Consider the following 23,739-nt stretch of genomic DNA (forward strand, 5'->3'; position numbering starts at 1 on the left):
ACCTAGAATGGTGCTGGAACATAATGGTCCCTCCATTATATTGAACAAATGAGTGAGAGTCTGTGCTTTCAAATTTCAAGTTTGAATACTGCGTGAGATGATGGGCAATTCAGCTTCTAGCCTCAATTTCCACATCTTATTTAAGATGCTTACTTCATAGGATTACTGAAGGTAATGAAACAAAATTCACATAAAGCCCTTATTACAGTGCACGGAATATATAAACATTCAATTTAAAATATCTGTCTGTCTATCATCTATCAGCCATCTATCTACCTGTCAATTTATCCATCCAGCTATGCATTTGTTCATTCTTGTATTGTCTCTTTCATATTTGTCCCACTTATTCTGACATTTCAGATTAGTTAGATTAGCCCCAATGTGCCTTTGTTTGTGCAACTTTTGAAATTTGCTCATCTTATGGGTATGCATAAAGTCTGCAAGTGAGTCTCCTAAGAAGACAGAAACTTTTATGATCTGTTAGGTGTCATGAAAATATTGATATAGAAAAACCCTCTGGGAGTGCATAACATAGTATTTTATTAGTATTATTCGAGAACATGCTTTCACCTAGTAGATCTATTTTACTGAATCTATATTTTCCCCTCTATCTGCAATTATTAAAAGATTTTAACTCATAGAAATGTGTTCAACTTAATCGCCAGATATGAGGAATTGACGAAGATGATATTGCTACAGGTTTATATAAGTTCCTTTATAAAATTACTCATATAACTAGAGAAGTTAAATTTCAGCAAAAATATTAATTGGTATTACATTTCTAACAAATTTAATTAAAGGGATTTGGTCCATTAGAAACATAGAAATAAGTCATACAGGTGATTTCTTCAATTTTTTCACTCTTCATCTTTTTTTTCCTGTAGGTCATCCAGGGATTTTTGTCCTATTTCAGTCATTAGGGTAAATAACACTTTGTGGTTTGACTTATTGTTTATATGCAGGCAAACATCTTGTTGCTAGAAGAACCAGTATTTTACTGTTGTTACTGGAGTTCAGGGAAAAGAGTATGCCTGTTTTTGTGCACACAATAATGAAAGATTGAATATAAAAATGCAATAAGTATTTCATACAGAAATTGGTTCTTAGGAAGATATTTCAAAATCAATTGCAGCCTTGTTTGAGACTTCAAAAATTAGAAACAATTTAATTCAAAAAGAGATTGATTTTCAAAAGGGGAAAATGGCAGAACTATATACATTCAGTATTTTGTGAATTAAAACATACATATTTCGTAGAGGAATATAATTCAAATTGTTGAGTGGTTTTTTACTTTGGGATTAGAGTTATTAAGTAATTTCATTTTCTTCATATTTTAATTTGAGAGGTCATAATATAATAATAAATCAATGCAGATTAAAATCCTCTGATATACCTAGATAAACTTTATAAAAAATTGTAGCATATATTTTTCTATAATTTATGAGTCGGAAGAGCTTATATAATCAGTTCTAAGCTTCTAGGAAGAATGTAGTTTGTAACTTACGTAAAATAGAGTACTTGGACAAGCTATTTAACCTTTCTAAGCCTGTTTCCTCATTTGTAAAATGAAGATAATACGAGTAACTACCTCCAAGATAGTAAAATTGAATGGGAGAATTACTACTTACAGTAAATGCCATGTCAAAGGAAACTATTGGCCTGACTTTTAAATGAGAACAAAAAAGCACTTCCAGAAGAATAGAAAACACAGAAGAAATACTGGTCATTAGTGGCTGTAGCCTTTGCCTGCCCTCCAGAACTTTTTATCTGTTTCTTCTTTCACATATTCAAATAGAAATTATTATTCTATAGCAGCTTCTGTTTGGTCCTTTCCCTAAGCCCATTGGGAAAGAATATTCTTTTTTCAAAAGCTAGAGGAATTTGTCCAACTTTCCAGCAAGGATTTAAGAAAGGTTAAATACTGTAGCTCTAGACAAACTCATGCCACCAGGGCTTGGTCCCAAATGTGTAACAGAAGGATGTGTGACTAATGCTAGGTCATAAAAAAGACAAATATTGAGCTGAGTCCGTATGCGTGTGACCCAAATCTCCCCAAGTTTTGTGTTTATGTGACTAAAACAGAATGGTCACATTAAAACTAATGTCTCTAAATTGCTTGCTTATTGCCTTGCACTTGAATAAAAGTGGGGTCTTAGCTCCTTCTTCCCCTAAAACTCCCAAGTATTTGTGAAAGTCTCTGGGATATTTTATATATCTGTGACCAGCACCTCATGTTCTTCCACCGTGAAATAACAGGTGATATTTATTGCCTAACTAGCAACTTGTGGCAGGCACTTTGCAGTGGCTTCTGCTGCTGAGATGAGCCTGGGGGTTTGTTTCCCATTCAGGGTCCTGTCTCCTGATACTAACTAAAATGGAAAACCCTTGTTGCCAAATGGCTGTATTTTCTTTTATTTCTTATTTTTTAAACCAATCTCAGTAGCAACACAGAAAATATCTCTCCCCAAATGTGAGAACAATGTCATCTCAAGATGCCAAAGATTTGTGTACTGCATGTTCTCTCAATGTTGTACTTCCCCAAACTGCCCTTTCTGTTTCACTTCCTTACTTCTGTACATATGAGTCAAATCTGTTTCCTGTCTGGGTGAGATCATATTATTATTATTATTATTTTTTATCTCATCAACTTCCTGGCTCTTCTTCTAGGTTCTTGAGAGAAACTTTTTCTCCTATTAGGTTGAAACATCATCTCATGAATTTAGCAGATAAAACCAAATTCTTAAGACTATACTATTCATAGATCTGGGAACCTGGATATCTGTAGTTACAAGAAGGTAAAGAGAGGTAGTATTTTGGAGGACCCATTATATGTTTTTATCTCATCTCGTGCTTATAATAGCCCTGTGAATTAGCTTGCAGTCCTGGATTTTGTCTGTTGACTAAATTCTCAATATGTTCTCATTCCTTCTGGATGTTCTTCTTTATTGCAGGGCCCACAAGCCTTGGAGCTATATTTCCTAGACTCTCACCTTCTTGCTGTCAGGTGTTGGGTGTAGTTTAGGTTTTACCACTGAGATTTTCTTATGTAAGATCTGAAAGGTGAAAGGATGCGGAAACGTCTTTTTCTCTTTCAGTGGTGGCAGCTGATGAGTAGACCTCTGCAGACTTGGATTTTACTGTAGCTGAACTCAGTGTTCCACTGCATGACAGCTTTGGTGCTATGGACACTTGTGAAGTTGGTGGCTATGCCAAAAGATTTTTTTTTTTAACCTCTGGATGGCAGCAGCAGTGTTCTGATCTCTCACAACTGCAGTTATCATGACTTGAAATCTAATAGAAACCCTATGACTTCTGTTCATACAACCCTTCTAACTAGTATGTAAGCATCAACTTCCTTGTAATAAATTCCTTTCAATATGGAAATACTTAGAGGAGTTTCTGTCTTATGTCATTGGGCCCTAAAAGACATTGTATTATTTTTATGCTATTAAATACGAGAAAGTGATACAATTAGTACATCATAGAAACACAGTTTACCACTGACTAAATTTTAAAAAGTTACAATGTTATATTGATTTCCTAAAACCCTTACATGTGTCTGGAATGTATTAGACACTCAACAAATTAAAGTTTTAACGTGCTATAATCCATTCTCTCCTAGCATGTCAGTCTCATTTGTGATCTTCCTTTATTCATATTTTGCACATATTACAGGTAAGCTTATTCATTTTCTTGAGCTTAATTTAGAAGATTATTTTTTCATGAATCTATTTAATTTGTCTACAAAAAAATTTTTAGACTTGGATAAATATATATACCATGTATTTGCTAATCTAATGTTAATTGCTGAGGTTTTATCAATCAGTAGCTAGCATTAATCTAACTGAATTACATTCATTGTTATTTTTAACATAATCATGCTATTCTTTTATTTTTATTTCCTCTTAAGATGGGTCACATTTTTCTATCTTTTTTATGTTAAATAAATTCTGATTATACCCTGAACATTATGAATGTTATATTGTGGAGACTCTGGATTCTGTTATTGTCTTTGAAAGAGTGTTAATTTTTTGTTTAGCAGACAATGTACTTCAATAGACAAAATCTTGTCTCTTGGGTGATAGTTCAAATCTCAGCACAGTTATTTTATCTTTACCTGGGCTGTACTGAATCTGCATATGAATGTGTACTTAGGGGTCAGCCAGACATTTTTCGTACAGAATTTATGGCTTCCTGTCTTTGTCAACCACCTGTCCAAGATTCCCCTATCACTTTTTAGAACTCTGTCCTTTGGTTTTTCAGGCCACAACAATGGGGATTTTCTATAGGAGCTGAAGCATCAATTCCAGTCTGTCTTCTGCATAGACTGAAAGTCACTAGGAAACTTGTTTTATGCTTTTTGCTCCTTCTGGAATTGACTCTCCTAAAGAATCTGTCTGCTTTTGTTCACTATCCCAGGCCTTCAGATAATTGTTTTTGTGTTTTGTCGAAGTTTATAGTTTTTACCTGTGGGAGGACTGGTTTTGCAGGAGCTTTAGTTAGTCATATTAGAAGGGAAACTTTATTATTTCCAAGCAATAGAAGTTTATTTATTGCTCATATGAAGTCTTAAATAGTGATTCCTAGTAAGCACCCATACCTGTGGTTGTTCAGTGTCTCCACTCCTTCCATCTTGTGGTTCTGCCCCTCTCAGGAGCTACAGAAGAAAAAGACTGTGGAGCACGCCACATGGGAAGTTTATATGGCCAGGCTGGAGGGAAAGCACACACCATTTCCACTTATATTTCATTGAATAGAAGTCATTCTCCCGGCCACATCTAATTTCAGCGGAGCTTGAGAAAGGTAGTCTAGCTCTGGTCCAGGAAGAAGAAATGAGTTTTGTAATCAGCTAGCAGCCTCTGACACACAGAGTTTTAATCATTATGCTTTTAGCAGAATTATTACAAATTGCATCTTCAGAAAAAATTTTAATATGTTCAAAATATCTTTCTTCAATATACATTAAGGATTCCCTGAACTGTGAATAATATCTTCTCATTAGCTTTATCTCATAACATTATCTGAAATATACTTCTATGGAAATATTATTCATGTTGCAATATGACTGTCACACACATCTATGAGTTCATTTAAAAACATATTGAAAACCTCCTATAGCCAAGATTTATGAGATACAGTCACTATGGTAGAAGGCTTTATAGTCATTCACTCAGGAAAAGAAGGATAACAAAGCCAAATCAGGCAAATTACCACCATAGTACACTTTGCTTTGCATATTTTGTACTTAAATATATAAAGTCATTACTCATTTCTATTTATAACAGTCTAGAAGAATATCTTTCCCTGACTTCCTTTTATGAATATGAAGAACATTAAGGTGACAAAAGAGATGGACTATCAAGATAGAGCTCACTAACTTACTATGGGTCAAAAGAGCAAGTCTCATATTGGAATATGATGCTAGACATAAAAGGATAAGAGCGAGAAAACTACACGGATATCTATCTTTTAAAAAATGTAGTGACAGAACTCTGTACTTCAGCAGCTTTATTTCTGAGACAGAGTCAGGTGTTTCTTGGGTAATAGACACAGTGGATTGCTTCCTGTAATCCTCTCCTGCTCTCATCTTTTAAAATTGGAGTGTTTTATTTCTATTCAGAGAAATGGAGAACTAGCATTGCTTCTGGATCTTTACACTTTCAGTACCCTGAAGTAAGTCTGAGATGTGCTGGCAGGTGAGCTGAGGTCAATGAGCCTGTCATTTTCTCTCTGAAGAAAGGAAGAAACTATACTTGTCTATGTCATGGTTTTCGTTTTTTTTTTTGCAGTAGTTTGCTAAGCAACTGTGAGCATAGCAGTTGGAGAAACTAGGAAGGAAGTGGTAATTGCTGTACATTATCCACTCTTCTTGCTTCTTCTTTGTTTCTAGATTATGATCTCACAATTTGTTTCAAGGGAAATTGGATTTGAAAAAGCCGTGGAAGAAAGCATGTGGTTCTACAAGGATTTTCTTTACTGTTTTGGGCACAAAAAATAGGGGTTACTGGAAATAACCAAGACACATGGAGCCAGGCACTGCATAATATCCATAACTATGTAGTAAAGTTCTATTTTCAATCAATTTAGGATGTAGGATAAATGTTTAAGCATTAGGTATGAGGGAGAGAGATGGTAATAATAAGCTTTTCTTTTACCCCCTTTCACAATCTTACTGAGCCTGTGGTCAGCTTTACCCAAGCTTTCAGAGGTCCAAGCTCTATACGCATCGTTGCATTGTGTTTTCTTTTGCCATGTAGTAACTCAGCAAGTTCATCTCAGCTTTTTATATAAGGTAGGTGTACTATAAAACAAACAACTATACTACTGTTTTATCTATACCTCCATGCACCAGCACTGCCTCGTTCAAGCAAAGTCTATAACAGAATTCTCCTGGGATACCTGGTTGATTGCACAGAAGTATCGTGATCAAGCATGAGACTGACAAAAGACAATGTTCATTTCTAAAAGGAGTCAAGGATACACCAGTGTACGATGAACCAGGTAGCTCTTTAATTTTGTAACTAAGATGCTTTCTGAGTTATGTGTCTCGTGGCAGTTAGAGAATATTTTATCTACCGTCCACTGAGAAACCTATGGAAAGCACTTGGAGTTATTTTTATTTCTTCATGTGCAATAGGATCAAGTATCCACCAGATGGAGGAAAATACTAGTCATTGTTTCCCACCTGATTATCTATTGTACTTACAATTATTCATTGTACCTGTTCATATTTGTTAGCTATACATAAGAGGCATATTATTTTAGAAAAGTATACATTTTAATTACCTTAATCATATATATTCCTCTAAAGTATATTGATGTCAGACTCTGGAGTAATGCCTAGAGTCTTGTCCATAATTCGTATTGCTGACTTCTTTTATTTTCATCCAATGACACAAGACAAGGCTATTTGCAGACTCTTAGCAATTTTGATTCTTCTGATATACTTGTGTTATTCAATGGATGACACTGAATCAACCAGAGAAGACATTTACTGGAATTTGATTCCAATCTTCATTTTTGTTTCTTATGACAATTTTATTTGTTCAATTATTCTCTTTTTTAAAATGAAAGGCTTCTTTTTATTATGTTTAATGTGTATTGTATTGAAAGAACTATTAGGAGTGAACAAGAGTAGAGCTATTTTCCTTTCAAGTTTTTTTGCCCATTTACTTCTTTTTAGTTTAATTTAATTTTTTAATTTGTTAATTGAAACATATTGATTGCACATATTTATGGGGGGCACAGTTATACCTCAATGCATGTAAACAATATGAAGTCTCATATTTGAGATTGTAAGATTCTTTGTGCATAGAAAGAAATTAAATAATTGTTCCATCTCCAGCTATGGCTGGATGATTACTTCAGCTGCACCTTACTTGCAGGCTGTCAGGACAATAACACATTGATACTCCTATATTTTAGACCCTTTTCTGATTGGGGAGGAGAGTTTTACTTAGGAACTATTTGTTTCAAGATAGTAAATAAAACTTACTGTTTATAGATGTTATGCAGTAGGACCTTCTTTTTTTTCTTTTTTACCTCAGAAATTGGATAGAAAGAATAACTGTTGGTCAAACCAAACATACAAAAACAAACAAACAAATACACCTCTATACACACATACACACATCCTGGAAGTGTTTGTAGAAAGCACTCATCTGAGTTGTGGTTGAGCTGCTGAGGTTTTTTATTATTTTGTCAGAGAGGACTGAGTGGTTAAAGAGTTACAGGTTACTAGGATTTTTTTTTTTCTTGCCCACTGTCTACACCAACATTTCCTGAAATCACTATCTAGACCTTACCCAGGAAATCTAATATTTGGGTATTGCCACAAGTCATTAGAGCTGTTCCTCAGATATTTAAGGCGTTCCTTCTAGTTTCATAATAGTTTTATTCTAGTTCATTCTAGTTTCAAGGGTCATTCCTTCCCCTTGGAGTTAGTTGTGGTCAAATGAATTTCTTTGGCTTATAAAATGATAGTGGAAATAATGTGCTTTTTCTGGGTAGAATATTTAAGAGCCACTGTGCAATTTATCATTTATCCCTTTCCTTCTGCTCTTTTCTGTTGTTGGCTACTTCATCAGGCTGGATCCTAGAGAAAGATGTGGAGCAAAACCTCTAGACAATATATAAAGGACAAACTGTGAGATAGGTAGATAGATAGATAGATAGATAGATAGATAGATAGATAGATGGGTAGATAGATAGACAAAATTTGTAACATATCTTGCCTGATATACCATCAATGTGGGGAGCGGGGTATTTTGGGCATCTTTATCTGAAACTCAAAAGAAATTTTCCCAGAGAAATATCAGTTAAATAATAAACAATATGGTATACTAGAAAGAGTACAGAACTTGGACCTGAAGAGCGTTTGTTTTAGTTTTAGCCTAGTTACCTACTTTAGATAAATTGACTTGCTTTAATTATTCCACATACCTATCTATCATGGTGGTCATAAACAGCAAATGAGGTGATGTCCAGGAAATAATTTAACTTTATAACTCACATAAAATTTAAGATGTAGTTATCGATTTTTAGTTACTTTATGTATAGTATAATTAAAATATTATTTCTATGGTCTTATTTCTAAACAATTGACCAACAAATTGTGAATTAAATTAAGTAAGATTGGTTCATGCTGGTGTGCTTACAAAATTGTAAATTAAATAACATTAACTGTTGTTATTATTAACCACACTAACAGCTCCCTGAAAATAGAATCCATTTTCCTATTCATGTTCCTATTATCCACACTACGTATAGTTGATGCTCAATAAATATAGTAGCGTAAAAAAGATACACATGTATATGTACAAAAATATTGTCTAGGAAACTAAATCAGTGTTCCAGAATAACATTTAAGAATAAAATGTTAGTGAAAAAGGGTTGATTTTTGAATAAGTGGAATTTGGATTATTGGATAATCATTTTAAAACAAATAAGGGTCAATTGTTATAAAGCAATTTAAAATAATCATTTGATGAATTAACAAAGTAAATATATTAAAAAAAAATTAAATCCTAAAAGAACTAACAGAGAGTATAAGGATTCTATGACATTGGAGTGAACAATGTATTTTGAAGAATGCCCCTGAAATTTAAAAGCAATTAACATATCAATATAATTTGACTAAATAAAATTGCAACATATGTATGGTAAATTAATCCTAAAAAATTCAAAATACAAATTATTAAGTGGGAAAATTTTGGCAAGATTTGGAATGATTAATGAGGTATTAGTCTTGTTATTTATTCATAACTTTAAGGTCAGTAAGAAAAAGATAAGTCTCTAATGAAAATTTGTCAAAGAACATTGTATTCATCAGCTTTGTTTGCTAAAGTAGCAAAAAATCCTAAAATCTTATGGCTTACCACAACATGTTACATTTGAACTGTAGGTCCCTGTGGGCTACCTGCAGGTGTGGTCTGTGTCATTTCATCCCAGGATTCAAACTTAAGAAGCATCTCCCATTTAGAATATGCCATTCTTGTCACAGAAGAAAAAGAGCAAGAGTGGTAATAGAAGCATGCCATGGCTTTTTAAAAAGCTTCTGCTCATGTGTGAAGGATATTATGTTTGTTCACGTGGTAGGAGATAAGCCCATCTCAATGCCAACAAGGCAAGGATGCATACTTTCTGCAAGGGGCCCTGAAAAATCCTATGGTATTAGGTGTAGCTGTATAATCCACATACAAAGAAGAGGAGCAAATATTTGGGACCAATAATATAATTTATCACCAGAGATACTGACAATTCATAACAGTGTAAATAAGAATTAGCCACTAACATACACATGTTCAGCCCAAGTAGGAAAAAATGCAAATTGATAATATAATGGTAATTCCTGGTGAAAATGAGAAAATAATGATTTTAACTTTCTGATGATGATTTGATCATAAATATAAGAACCTTTACTCTCAGCATGCCTTTGATAAGAAGTTAAGACTGTAAGAAAATAAATTTTAAAAAATTACTATGAGGAGATTTATCACAATATAACTCATAAAATTACCACACTAGACATTGTCTCAATGTCTCATGGAATTGTGAATTGCTGAAATAAATTATAGCACATGATATGTAATAAAACATTATAGTGCTATTAAGATTTACAATCTGAAATTCTATTTATGATGTTAGTAAAGTCAGTTAAGATCCTCAGTCCATTTTGTGAAGTAAGATGCCTTAATTGATGTACCCATTATATTATCTGGGGTTATTTCCAGTTATTTGAATAATAAATGACTTCTTTGAGCCAATGTTCAGTTTTCTAATTATTTTACAGTTAAGACATTGTGTGTAATTAAAATATTTTTTAAAATTGGACCTATTGCAAACACATAAATCTTAGTAGACATTGCCTACACAGGACACAATATTTTGACTATGTGTTTAAATGTAAAGGAAAGACAAGTTAAAAACAGTTATCAAAGCTGGCTACTCTGGATAACCCCTAGCACAGCTTTGTGGACTGAAGCATTTTCAGAGATTTCAAACACACACACTGTGCACCATTCACTTGCTCTCTGTCAGAGCCTTCTGTGTCCTGCAATTTTAAACTCTAAAAATACTCAGTGGTGAAATATTGATTTTCTCTCTAATTTCTGCTCAGACTGTAGTTGGATGCCTGGTAAGGATTCCATTCTGAGATCAGTACTTGACCCTGCACTTTGTTCTTTAGTAAAGAAACACATTGTATCTTTATACTTTCACCTCAGGTAGTCTTAACGTCTTTTTTTTTTTTTTGGCTACGAAAATATTTGCTACAGTACTTAAAAAGGAGGATCGTTATTTTACTTTAAAATCAGCTAACGATAAAATATCGATGCTGTTTACAGGTTTTCTAAGAAGGCAAACACATGTTAACAGGGCAGTAATAATATTTATTATTTACCAGTATTTATTTATTCATAAGTAGATTGCCATGGACTAAACTAAACAATGTTTATAAGCTTGTAAAATTTCTTTTGAATATTAGTTGTAATGAGTGAGTAAACTTTAATGTCCTCCAAAGCAGGAAGATTTATTTGCTCATTTCTTAAATTCATGCATTGTATTTAGCATATAGTTGGTGCATCACAGAAGAGAATAGAAGGATCAAGGAACAAACACAAGCATATGTAAGAATTTAGAATAACATTCTTTTTAGCTAATTTATTTTTAACTGTTTTATAAATGAATTTTCTTAATAAATATTTACTAAACAGCTATTGTTAACTGTTTTATAAATGAATTTTCTTAATAAATATTTACTAAACAGCTATTGTATCTCAGGCATTTTTCTATTTACTAGGGTTATAAAATTGAACAAACAAACATTTTAAATTCACTGAGCTTATATTTTAGTGGACGGATAGAAGATAAATTCAATGCTTTTTAAATCAGTGGAAAAAAATTATCAATGAATAAATGATATTGGGTCAATTTGGATATACCAAACCCAATGCCAATGAGGCAGGGATGCATTCTGTGAGAGACTTTTAAAAGTCATGTGGCATTGGGTGACACAATTTAGGGCAAAATAAGTTTCTGAAAGATTAAAACCTTAAAAATCTTTACAGAATCACTGTTCTAACAATTTTGACTGAAGATCAGATTACATAAAGTAAATCTTGATTTTCTTCAGAAGCCTTTTAAGATAGCATAAAAGCTGTATTTTTCAGTGATAAGAAAGGGGTTAAAAGTACCCGTTTTATGGCATGAGGAGGATTGCACCACGCCAGCTACAGGAAGCCTGCTTCAGTTAGTATCTACTGACACTTTGTCCTCACTGAATTTTCTGCTCTTTGCAGTTATATCTCGGTAAATATAAGTATACAATTAACGCATCCATCTCAATCCTTCCTGCCAGTGACACACCAAGGCTTCTTCTGGATCAAAATATTTCTCTGAAGCTGAAGTTTCTTGATTCCACATTTGTAACTGTGACATTTTCATGATTTCTTCTTTGCTCTGAGTTTTTATGATGTATATTAGAGATGGATTGAACTTTATTTAACATATCTAAGTTGATGATGTGTGTCCTGTAGGGTTTAGAGAAAATTAGGATAACTTGATGTCTAAATAGGTATTTTACTCTTAAAATTAATTATAAATGAAAATTTACCTCATGTGACAGTAGTAAATTCTGTATTTCATAAATTATTAAATTTGAAATTACATTGATTCATTTTCTGTAAGTATTATATTTTCAATTCCTCTTATTGCAGTGGGTCTGTAGATCTTAAGAAAAACTGAAAACAATACTAGATGTGGAATAAGAAATTTCTATGGACTTTGTATTATAATATTATACAGTGACGAATAAATTTTTTAAATGGTATAAATATCAGTTTAACTTAGCTAGACTTTCAGAGAGATAGGAGTATAAGCAAATAGTCAAAACTGAACATAAAATACAAAAAAAGGGGAAATATTCAAAATAGTTTGCTGTTTAATTTTATCTTTAATAATAGAAAAAGTGGTATTTCAAGCTCATTATTTGTAGATTAAAATAGAGGAGTGTTACATTTTCTAAAGTAAATATTTTGAAATTTTGTTTGTTTTTAGATTTTTCTATGACTTTTTTTTTTGAGAGACTACCATGAAATCCCTTTAAAAATTGCATCTATTTGTAGATACTTTATACTCTGCAGTAGAAATGATTTAGGATAATATCTAAGCCTAAATATGTCATCTACTGAGTATCTTCTTCATAACATCATCTTTTAAAAGCTTCAGATTTTAAATGATAACAAACTAAGAATTGCAATGACTACTATGGCTACAGCAATTATTTTGCTCTCTCTCTGTGTGTGTGTGTGTGTGTGTGTGTGTATAAGAGAGTTACCCATTATCAGAATCAGGAAATTCTGTTATATTATTATAGTGTTTAAAAACACACATTTTAATGAATCAGTTTTGAATTTCATTGAATAATATTTTTTTCTGCATGTGTTGAGAAGATGTTATTTTTCCTTTTTTTTCTCCTGTTGACGTAGTCAATTACATTGGTTGATTTCACAAATAAACTCTGCTGGGTCTTGCAGCATCATTACTTTCTATTCTGGAAGACTTAGATTACTGTAGGATTTTTGCTTCTATATTAGTGCAAGAATTTGGCGTGTATTTTTTTCTTTCTTATAAATGCCATGTCATGTTTTATTATTGGAGTGAAACTGATTTCATCAAATATATTGATCCCTCTTTGAAAAGAGCATTTTTGTGGAAGATTTTAAATTATGAATGCACCAAAAAACATATTAGCTAGTCCTATTTTATTTTAATTCTTGTGTCAGTTTTTAAATTTCTCTTAAAGAAATTTTTATATTTCATATTATTTTTAAATTAGCTTGATTTAATCATGTCACATGTGTACATATATCAAAAATCACACATTACCCCACAATTATATGCAATTATGATTTGTCAATTAAAAATAATATTAATAAAATGATTGGGTTTTATGTAAAATGTTTCTTCTTATTTTTTCTCCAATCATGGGATTTCATTGTGCCTGTCTATTATGCTTTGATATGAACCAATGTTTATTAAAAAGTCTGGAAAAGGACTTGACAGCCTAGGTTTGGAAATAGTGAAAGGATTTTATTTTTTTATTCTAAGGTAGAAGTGGACATAGAATGAAGTAGAGGCTTTAAGCAAAAGAGGTGAGAAGCCTCAACCTTTCTTCAAACAGTGTGCTTTGGGTGAGTTGTTATCTTCATGGATAACTGTGGGAATAGAATAGGAAGCTGGAATCAAAAGGAGATCAAAGAATTGCTTCATCAGGGATTTGCTTATGAAGTCAGGAGCAAACTGTGTAATGCAGATTTTCAGGAAGTTCTGGAACAGGGTTGCTCCCTTCCTCCTCCACACCTATTCAGTTCAAAGTAACGAACTTCTACTCAGCACTAACCACATCCTAAATATTTCTAGGAGCTGAAGTATAAAGACAAATAAGATGCAGTTGCAATTGAGATTTTTGTTGTTAATGAGTAAAAAACCACAAATAAATGTTTTGAAATGAAATAAAAGCATGTAGAGTCAGGCAATGGCCAGACACAAAGTAAGGCCTGGGACACAACCAGACTTGTAATACAAAGGAGGTGGTGGCAAAAAGTACTCAATACTAAGAACTAAAAACTAAGTAAATAATGAGAACAAAGAAAACACTTGTTTGTTGGATCTTAAAAATGATGGAGGGGAGATTGGAGAGATGTTTGTCAAAGAGTACAAAAGTTCAGTTAGAGGAATAAGTTCAGGAGATCTATTATACAACATGGGGATTATAGTTAATAACAGTGAATTGTGTACTTAAAAATTGCAAAGAGAGCAGATTTTTAGTGTTCTCACCACAAATAAATAAGTATGTGAGGTAATGCATATGTTAATTAGCCTGATTTAGCCATAAAATGTGTACATATTGCAAAACATGTTGTACATCATAAACATAAAATTTTGGTCAAAAAACAAATTTTAAGAAGAAAGTGGAAAACATAATGAAGATTTTTTTTCCAATAGTGCTACTTTCACATCCAAGCTAAAGTGTTAGCAAAATTCTACATATTATATTTGGAGGATAATGTTTGTATAAAAATATACTAATATTTTTGTAACTTTCAGTATATTTTATGCTCTAGAGCTTTGTAAAGTATGTTAAATGTTTTTTCAAAAAACAATAATCTAGTGTCTTGTGCTAGGCACTTATTCGTATAAAGTGACATGTAGGTAAAATTCTATGACTTTTCTTCTTTATAGGTAATATTTTGATGAGAGAAGGTGCATAGCAAGCACTTCCTATTTATATAAAGGAAACTAGAGCTTTAAGATTTCTAATGCTAATGGAGGAAAATTTGACTGAGCTAAATATGTTGAAAATTCAGCCTTGACAGCTGGGGAAAAGATAAATGAAATCCAATTTTGCTGCTTGACTCGCTATTTAAGTTCCTGCTTGGGATTGAGATAGGCCTTGAAGTCATCACCTCTTATAGATCACCTGCCTTACTCCTAGATGCTTCAGCATAGGAAATTGACCCCAGAATAGGTGAGTTATAAGGGACGACACACCTTGTATGTATTGTAAATGCCATGATATTATACCAGAAAATTCAAAAAACAATGAATTTAGAAAAAAATTAAGTACAGGGATCATTTTAGAAACCCTAGAAGTTAATAATAGTGCAGTTCCATTGGGAACGTTATGAAATTGAAAGCCCTAAATATAACTTTTTGAGCAACTGCTCAGAAATCTGACTTTTAAAAATTGTCACAGAACAGAGATCTGCATTGGGAATCATACGATGATGCATATGCCAAAAGAATAAGAGAGTTGTTTTGTGTAATTTTTTTCCTCTGGATTGAATATCACAGAATTTGGGGTCTTGGTTTTCTATGTAAGTATATACAACTCATTTTTGATCCTTAAATACTAAGTGAATGATGCAAATATATGTTCTACTAATGAATTAAACATGATAATACATAGACATTTTATTCCAAATTTATAAGAGTATCTATATTAATTGAACACATACATACTATGTACAAGGCATTAAGGGAAATAAATAGATGTAGAGTACACAGGATCTGCTCTTAAGGAATTTTAATCTAGTGTAAGACAGAAGGCAGACATTTAAAAAAAGATGAAACACATTCCAAGTAATAAATTACATACTGTCAGTGAGTGGTAAAAGCATCCTAAGGCACTCAGAAAGTCTACTATTTCCAGCTCTGTTAGTTAGGGGACTTCAATCAGGTTATGAAAGCAATTATATTTGAACTGTCTCTTGAAGAATGGTTGAGGTTTGAATATATGTAAATTAGTAAAAAACTTTTCTACAAAGGAGTACTATTCTTAGTAAGTGTGTAGAGAGGAAAGCACGATTACATAGACTGGGTGGGCTACAGATGACGTTTCATGAATGACAATTATGGGAAAAACTGTTAAGGGAGGTTGGGACCCTTTTGTACTGGGCACTAAAACCTGTGCCAAGAATGTAGACTCTAATAATCATAAATATCATAAGGCTTCTTTATAATTAGCAAGGGAGTTGTATGATAGAAGCAGTGCTCTGATAGTCCTGAAAAGATTGCAGAGGGGAGCAATGATGCAAGAAAGGCCAGGAAGATGCTGTTAGAAGTGTCTAGACACCACATCTCAAGGTAAAGCAAATGGGGACAAGGGATTAGTTAGATCTATTTGTACGAAAAACAAATAGAATTTTGTGAGTGATTAAAATTTGTATGTCTTTGGAAAAACACAAAGAGAAATAATAGCTCTACCAATAAAAATATGGAAATATGGAGAAGAAACTAGAATGGGTGATATGGGTAGAAATTCTCACTATGTTGTTTCTTATAGGGAAAAGAATTTTGGAGCTAAGTTTTTGCAAAAAAAACAAATATTTGCAGTCATCAATGCAGTTATGAAGATTGAAACTAAGAAGGTGGACAGAATTCTTATGGAGATGGCACAGGATAAGGAGGATCAGAGAGCAAAGCCTGTGCTAAGGGCATGGTCACAATTAATCCTATAATGAATCCAGTCAAGGACAAAGAAATGAGTTTTCAGACAATTAAAAGGAGACAAAGAGCATTATGACTGAATTCAGCAAATTTTTTAAAAAACTTGGTAGTTCTATAAGATACAACATAGAGATGAACAAGAAAAAGGACTGATGAACAGCCATGCTAATGTACATTTATGAGGTATCTGGTGGAATTTAAGAGTACATGTTTCAGAAAATGAAGAATTAAGGGGATAACTGTATACTTCAGGCATGACAGCCTATCAGTTTTGATTTTTCTCCATTCCATCATTCATAACATTTTTGAACACCTCTAATGAGTTCTAGGTACTAGGGATATAGCAATGGACAAGGCAAATTCCTTTGCTTATGGCTGTTACATTCTGGTGTGGGGAAACTGGTAAAAAACAAATACAGATCATGGTGCTGATAACACCAAGGTCCATAGTTTGATCTCTGTACCAGCCAGCCACCAAAACAAAATAAAACAAAACAACCTACCAAATAAACAAACAAAAAGCCATACAAAAAACTGCAAATATATATCAAGTGGTGATAAATTTAAAAAGAATAATAAAGGGTGTGATGGTTTGGGGGTTCATAATTTCTCAACTTAAAAGGAGATCTTTTTCTTCACTTATGTATCACTATTCCGTCTTTGAGTCAGACTCACTAACTACAGGCTTACTTTATAATTAAGAAAATGCTGAATAGACATTTCTCACAGGAAGACGTACAAATGGCCAACAGGCAATATGAAAAAATGCTCACCACCACTAATCATCAGTGAAATGCAAATCAAAACCACAATGAGATATCATCTCACCCAGCTCGACTGGCTATTATCACAAAGACAGAGAATAACAGATGCTGGTGAGGATGCAGAGAAAGCGGACCTTTTCTACACTGTTGGTGGGACTGTAAACTAGCACAGCCGTCATGGAAAACAGTATGGAGGTTCCTCAAACAGCTACAGGTAGAGCTACCATATGATCCAGCAATCCCACTGCTGGGTATATACCCAAAGGAATGGAAATCATCATATGGAAGGGATACCTGCACTCCCATGTTTATTGCAGCTCTATTTACCATAGCCAAGATACAGTACCAACCTAAATGTCCACGGACAGATGACTGGGTAAGGGAAATGTGATATATTTACACAACTGAAGACTACTTAGCCATAAAAAAGTATGAAATTCTGCCATTTGTAGCAGCATGGATGAGCTTGGAGAAAATTGTGTTAAATGATACAAGCCAGGCACAAAAAGAGAAATACCACATGTCCTCACTCATAACTGGGAACTAAAAACTAAATGAAAAAATAAGAAAGAAAGAGAAAGAAACAAAATCATAACAATATGTTGAATTTTCAGAAGGAGAGAACAGAACTGTGGGTTACTGGAGGTCGGAAAGGGGGAGACGGAGAGGGGAGTCAGGGAGAAATCAGTTTGTGGACACGAAGAATGATTGTGTTGTGTAAGGATGACTGCGCAAATCATCCTGATTTGATCATCACACTTTGTATACAATTACTGAGAGTCAACGCTGTACCCCACAAATATGTATAATCAATTATTTCAATTAAAAAAAAAGAAAGAAAATAGCAACATTTCATTGGAGAATTGAAAGAGTCACTCGTTGGTCTTGCTCTCCCTACAGAACACTCTTCTTAGACTCTATGAATATTGGACTCTATTCATGTTGTTTATACATGAGAGGGATAGTACTTTCTGCAAAAACATAACAGCTTTGCAGACTCTGTGGGTAAAAAAAGACATAAAACTGAGGACATATAGTGGCATTTGCAAGATATCTTTCTCCCTGTGTCTACCTTAAACACATATGGAAGAAGACCAAGTTATTTTATTTTAACAAATTGGTTTCCTTAAATGTGTTAAGGGCCATTTTAACACAATATGCATGTGCCTCCTACTGAAATGGCTTGAGCATATTTTCAACTAAACGCAGTGAAATGAACAGACAAAACGTAAAATCTTCTATAATAATGCATGGTTTTATGTGGGAAGAGTTATAGCCTTCAATGTGTACATGTAAAAAATGCATAGGCAAATTTTGACTTAATTTAACACTTTCGCAGGGTCATGTTTAATTGAGTAAGGAAACCAGGCTGTAATCAGGGAAGAAATCTATGGGAAACATTAGGGAATAGGCTTTCCACTATTTCTGTTACTCTTGCACTGTTTTCTTAAAATGAAAATATCTAAAAATATGGGAAATTTCACCCTTCCTCAAACACATAGTAATTAAAATTGCCTTCTTGTCTGTTTAGTGAGGATATGTGAGATATTCAGCCTTTATTTAAAACCATCTTTGGTATTAAATGTTGTCTTATCTAAAAAGTAATATAGCAGAGTGACTTTTATTACAGATGGTAATTTATGAGAAATGTAGCCAATGGAATTGATGTCAAAGTTTTATCTGCAAGACCTATTTACTTTTATGTTGCTCACTATTTACCAAGGTTTGCTACAGCCCTAGTCACTAGCTCAGCTGGCATTCTGTCTGTTTTTATTTTTTAAAGTGGCTTTGGTTTTTATTCTCATACAACATTGGAGCTAATTACAGCTGCTCACTCTTCTATTTCAACCCTCGGTGCCCTCAGTTTTCTCTGGGTTTTGCTTTCACTCACAGTTATAATATTTTTTTCCATTTTGTGTCTGATCCTCTTTCATATACAGCCAGGAGAGGAGCATTCTATGCCACAAAAAATGAAAGGGCTTTTAGAACTAATTTTCATTTTCTGTGCAGTGCCCATGGCGTTCTGAGTGTGTGATGTGCTACCATCAGGTTTTGATTATGCAATTGAAATGCAAAAAGGTTAAAAGCTCAGCTTTATTGGCCTTATCAGCAGTTTGCACTCTCCCAAAAGCTCTGTTAGTACAAATACTTGATCACTTTTGGTAAAAGAATACTACATATTTTAAGAAGAGGACGCTCACAGATGATGTTTATAGAGGAACTGACATTTTGAAATTTTATACTGTTTTTTCATGCCAATTTTATCAAGTTTTTTTTATTAAAATTGTCTTATTTGAATATGATCAAAATTTGGACGAAGTGCTCAAATGTACTGTGTATCTTGATTTGCTTGCAACAACCTGGAAGGATAGTTCTTTGTAACAATATTCTATACAGAAGGAAATACCATGAAAAACTGGCTGTTCATATTTTTACAGCCTCAAGTCTTCTACTTTGATTAAGTAGTTCTGAAATGGAGTGGACCCTGTATTATTGCAAAGATCAAAACAATCCGGTCTGCCTCAGGAAAAACTGAAATATCTATGTGTGTGTGTGTGTGAATAATTCTAGGCTAGTCAAGATGAGACTTCAATAAACGTGCAGAATCAGAGAAACTTCAACTAGATTTTATCAGACTTGAGGATGCATCTTTGAGATTAGGCCAGAACTACTAAATGAGTTGTACTGTGGAGAATATGACTTGCTATATTTTCTTTCCCTCCACTAATGCAGATATTGGTAGGGGCTTGTAGAAGCTGATGTAATGAAAAAAGGCTGAACTTTAAGAAACTAAGGAATAGTTTTATTCCATTTTTATTTTTTAGGCTTTGATATTCACATTTAAAAATATTCACCCATTTCAGAAATAGGAGAGTAAATGCTGAATTATAGGATTACCGTCTAGCTTATATTCATATAAGACATCATTCCCAACCGTAGATGGTGGAAGAACCTGTTACCTTTGCATTAGATAGATTAAGTACCCGTGGGAGGGGGAGTGATCAAGGCAGCCTCCCATCAAGCACGAGTATAAATCTCTGTATTAGTTTAGCGATGCTGAGCTCACTGCATTAACATTCCACACATGAAAATGAGATATATATGCAACAATGTACTAGCACCAGAGAAACCTGAGGGAGAAAATGAACTTCAGATTCCTTACAGAATCAGAGATCAAAAGATCTGTTCCATTAAACTTTAAACCAGAGAAATTCATCTGTCTGCCCCAGTGCATAGTGTCAATCAATGACTCAGCTTTAGCTGGATTATGGTTAAGCCTGAATGGTCATGCAAGAGAGAATTTCAGACAACCAGTCTCCAAAGAGATTGCTATTGTAAGACTCAACATGAAGAGAAATATGCTCAGGTTTTAGCTGTATAGCAATGAAAACTTACCTTTAAAGACATAGTAAAAGAACTATATTCTCTGTTTGCCTTACTCACATACAAACATAGGGTATTCATTAGGAATGTGACACAAATGGGGAGAAACTATGTATCATATATTTCTTTCTAGGAATTTGGAGCCTTTGCCTCTTCATTTGCTGAATATAATTTCAACCAGGACTCCCACTAACTATGGTGTTAAGCAAACTCGTGAGAACCTAAAGTCTCATTGTGTATCTCTATCTTATATAATTACAGCCAGTTACTTTATTGAAGGATTCCAACTCATTAGGATATAAAGAGGAAATATGTGTTTTTTTCCCCCAGTAACTTTTCCTTGCTTGCTCCTAGTTGAATTCCCTCTTTCCAGCATAGTTAATTTCTTTGCAACAACTTAATCAAATCCTGTAACGTTTCCGTTAAACAAATTGTGAGAAAAATCTCACTTTTGTTATTAAAACCCAGTCCTAATCATTATGAAAGTTCAGTAACACTCCAGTTTCAGTTTTATGGTTCACTTTTAAAAATGCAGGATCAGTAAATCAGGCTGAGATTTGCATATGTTTAATTACATCATTTGAGGAGTTGATAGAGTGATGTAAGTTGAAAAGTACACAGAAAATAAGGTTTGAATTAAAAATATATATATTTAAGTTTATTTATTAATATTATTATTTTTTTACATTCTAAGATGTTGCAGAATAGTTGGGGGGGAGGGGGAGGTGTGAAGGGGAAAAGATATAGGGCGGGAGAAGGAGGAAGGAGGGGGCATGGTTGAGGCCCATGATGCTCCCGTCGTTCCTGCAGGGGAGACCAGGGGGCTTCCAGCGGTGGCTCAGTTACTGTTGGGCTGAATGCTGATGTCAGGGGGGTGTGGCTGAAGCCATCAGTCCCTGACCACCCTGGCTTGGGAACCCAGGACACTTCCTGCAGTGGCCTGGTTGTTGTCATTGGGCTGGGTGCGGATGTCAGGGGGCATGGCAGAGGCTTGGGAGCCCAGGGAGCTTCTGGTCCTTCTAGGTTTTATAGGTGTTCTTTGGTGATGTGAGACCTTCACTAGTTAATATCAAACTTTGTATCTGATCTGTGGGTATTTTTGTTTTTCTTTCAGTTCTGTGTTGGATTATCTGCTGTTCCCACCCCTTAAACTCAGCACTGGAACTAATTTTTTGTCCTTTGCTTACTTCTAAAATGGGGGAACTTCCTGTGGGGACCAGCACTTGAGCCTTGTAGTTGAGCTAAATTGGTGCTTTGCTGCTGATTCTCTGGAGAAGGCTTTTTGTGCAGCTCAGATTTTAATTGTTGACCTTGTATATACTTCCAGGTCTTGTGAGGTCAAGTACATCTGGGTTGTGTGGAAACTCTGGTCTGGGCCTGAGTCTTTTCAGCAAACTGCACCCCCTGCAGATCTGTATTCCTGAGCCGTCTCCACTGAGTGGTCCTGCACTGAGTGGGGGTCAGATCAGCTGTCCATGCTGTGACCTGATGTTCCCCAGTGGCTGTCTCCCTGACCCCCCCCACTCCAAACACTTCCCATGTGATGGGCCATGCACTGGTCCCTTGAGATGACTCACTGGCCTCTCAGTGGCTCGTTTTTCAGTTCTTGTGGCTTCTCACTCCTATGGGCATCCATGGGAACCCTGTTAGCAGTCTTGCTAGCCATGGGGGTCACCAAGGCCGTCTTTTCCCCTGCTACCTCTCAGAAACTTCATACGAAGGGCACAGCTGCAGCTTTTTCCATCTCTTGCTCCGTGCACTCACTGGATCCAGCTTTGAATTGTCTGGGATTGGATACAGTCGGAGTGATCCTTTCTTTCTCTCATTGTGGCTTCTCCTGCCTTCATGCTCTCTGCAGGTCTCTCCTCCTCTTCCCCTGAGCTCTAGCGGCCCCAGCTTGGCTATCATTGCTTTCTAATACTTGTAAATTGGTTGATTTGTGGGAGACAGTGACGCTGGGGACTGTCCCTTCTGCCATCTTGGCCAGAAGCCCCTGAATACAGTACTGTAAGAAGCAGTAACCATGGTTGCTCTCAATTAGAAGCTGAATTGGTTTCAGATAAAAAATTTTGTTTCACGATGAGAGGGAAAGAAAGCTGGTCATTCCTAGGGAACTGGTTGGGCCTTTCGTAGAACAATCACACCACTTCTCCCTCCACTGGAAGACTTCCCTCCTTCTACATCTAAAAAAATTTTATTTTTATTTTAACATGAAACTAATGAACTAGATTAAATACATATATATCTTGTTGATTAGTTGCAATGTGATTTTTCACTTGTCTATCAGAAGAAAAATTTAATTTAGAGGATACACTGACTGAAACACCTTTCATGAGAAGAAATTTCAAGATTTGTGACTCCAGTGACCATAGTTACATATTAAATCTTTGAAATATACTTAAAATTTCTTTCTTTAAGCAGATTGTGGGGAAGGTTTAGACTAGTACTTTTGAATATATACATCTATCTATCATATATATACATATCAATAGATATAATCTATCTATGTAATCTTATATAGATAATTTTATAGCAAATGTAATAGATATATGCGAGTTATATATAATGTATATATAATATATATTACTGTTAATATATATTACATAGAAATTTAATATACATAATTTTATAGTAAATGAATTGTACTGAAATGTCAGCCTTTAAGATGTGATTCAATTTTTTTAGAGACCCAGTATATCAAAATATGAAGCTGCATAAATATTTAAAAATATGGGTAACCTTTCACTTACTTGAAAGGAGAGAAAATAATTGTTTTTTAATAGAATCCTGGTCAAATATTAAAATGTTTATACTAATTGTAAAAACATTGATGAGAGGCAAAGCATGTTGATCTGAGTTCTGGATCATGTGTTAGGGGAGGTAAATAAATGAAGGAGAACTGGAGATCATGGTGAGATTGGAGAGCCATCTGTGTAGTTCCATAGCATCTGTCATTGTGGCACCTGGGCGTGAAAGGGAAATCTGCATCCGTAGAACAGCTTTGAGGCTCAGAGTCCTGGTGACCTCAAAGATCTGAGAGCTTGGAGTGGTTTTATGAATTTCCCTTTGTAATCTTTGACTT

The sequence above is a fragment of the Cynocephalus volans genome, chromosome 7 (genome assembly GCF_027409185.1).
Source record: "Cynocephalus volans isolate mCynVol1 chromosome 7, mCynVol1.pri, whole genome shotgun sequence".
NCBI lineage: Eukaryota > Metazoa > Chordata > Mammalia > Dermoptera > Cynocephalidae > Cynocephalus > Cynocephalus volans.